Genomic DNA, 2,059 nt, shown 5'->3' on the forward strand with positions numbered 1-2,059 from the left:
CCTGGATACAACACCTGTTATCTCATAAAACAAGTCTTAATCCATTTTTTAAACTTGAGAAATTCTCAATATCTATCCTGGTAAATTGGTGTAAGACACTGCAGGGAAGAAATCCACTTTAAAACACACTATTATTTTTGGCCAAGATTGAATGAAACTAAAAATCACTAAAAGAAGGAAAACCAAAGAAATTCACAAAATATGAAAATTAAACAATATACTCTTAAGCATGCTCCTGTCCAAAGGTTGGAAGACTGAATACCGTGAAGATGGCCATACTGACCAAAGTGATCTATCTACACAGTCAATACAATCCCTTTCAAATTCCAAATTTCACTTCTCCAAAAATAGGAAAACAACCCCCAAATTATATGGAATATTAAGAAACCACAAAGAGCCTATTTAAAAAAGAAAAACAATATTGGAGGCATCATGCTTAATGATTTCAAAATACAAAACGAAGGTAGGGTAATCAAAGCACTTTGGTGCTGGCATAAAAGTAAAACCCTACACCAACAACACAGAATGCAGAACAGACAAAAACTGTCACATGCATGGTCAAATGAGTTATTAACACCATTTATTGTGGCGTTATTCACAAAAACCAATAGGTAAAAGCAACCCAAACTTCCCACACCAAATAAGTGGATAAGTATAATTTGGAATATAAAAATAATGGAATATTATTCAGCTTAAAAAAAAAAGGAAACCTTCTAATATCTGCCATAAACATAAATCTTGATGACATTATGTTAAATGTAATAAGCTATATGAAAACACTATATGAATCCACTTATATGGGATATCTAAAGTAGTTCCACTATTAAAATTAGAAAACAGAATAATGTTTGGAAAGGCCCAGGCAATGGGAAATAGGATTCACACGGATTGTATTAGTTTCACAAGAGAAAAACATTCTAGGCTGGGTACAGTGGCTCATGCCTGTCATCTCAGCACTTTGGAAAGCCAAGGCAGGCAGATCACATGAGACTGGGAGTTCAAGACCAGCCTGACCAACATGGTGAAATCCCATCTTTACTAAAAATGCAAAAATTAGCCAGATATGGTGGCACGTGTCTGTAATCCCAGCTACTAAGGAAGCTGAGGCAGAAGAATTGCTTGAACCTGGGAGATGGAGGTTGCAGTGAGCCGAGATTGTGCCACTGCACTCCAGCCTGGGTGACAGAGTGAGACTCTGTCTCAATGAAATAACATAAAAATAGAAAACATTCTACAGATATGTTGCTAGCAATATCAATATATGTAACATAAACTGAACTACATAATTTAAAGTATTTATGATTATACATTTTGGTGTGTATTTTTCACAAATAAAAATAAATGTACAATAGATAGAGTTACAAAGCTTTTCAAAACTTAACTCCAAATCACAAAATGTTTCTCTCACACCAAGATCATACATATTCACCAATAAACAGGTGTGGAAATTAAGACAATTTTCACGACTACTCACTGACACAAGAGAAAATAATCATCTATCACCAAGCAAAATAACAATTATATACAAATTATTTTTAAAATATTGGTAATATTTACACAGGGAAACAAACACAAATATAACTATAGTGGCAACAGACGTATGGCTGATTCATATTTGACTTTTGCTGTACACTGGCTTAATGTGTATGAAGTTGAATATTGTCATACAGAATTATAATATATAAATTAAAACAAAAATACAACTAAAATGAGGTAGCCTATCCTAAACCATGAGATATCGACATATAAAATTGCAAAACCCATCCTGGTTAACACGGTGAAACCCCATCTCTACTAAAAATACAAGAAAAAAATTAGCCAGGCATGGTGGCATGTACCTGTAGTCCCAGCTACTCAGGAGGCTGAGGCAGAAGAATGTCTTGAACCTGAGAGGCAGAGGCTGCAGTGAGCCGAGATCACATCACTGCACTCCAGCCTGGCTGACAGCGAGACTCTGTCTCAAAAAATAAAATAAAATAAAATTGCAAAACAAAAATTTAAAAACACGTTAACCCAAAAAGTCTTGAATAAGCATAGTTCACTATGGAATCCTTCTAGA

The 2,059-nt window shown here is 34.6% G+C and overlaps 1 pseudogene; it reads right to left on the reverse strand.

Annotated features, from left to right (window-relative positions):
- LOC105538906 overlaps positions 1-2,059 on the reverse strand; it is a 148,540-nt pseudogene that overhangs the window by 145,842 nt on the left and 639 nt on the right.

The sequence above is a fragment of the Mandrillus leucophaeus genome, unplaced genomic scaffold, assembly GCF_000951045.1.
Source record: "Mandrillus leucophaeus isolate KB7577 unplaced genomic scaffold, Mleu.le_1.0 Scaffold1035, whole genome shotgun sequence".
Taxonomy (NCBI): domain Eukaryota; kingdom Metazoa; phylum Chordata; class Mammalia; order Primates; family Cercopithecidae; genus Mandrillus; species Mandrillus leucophaeus.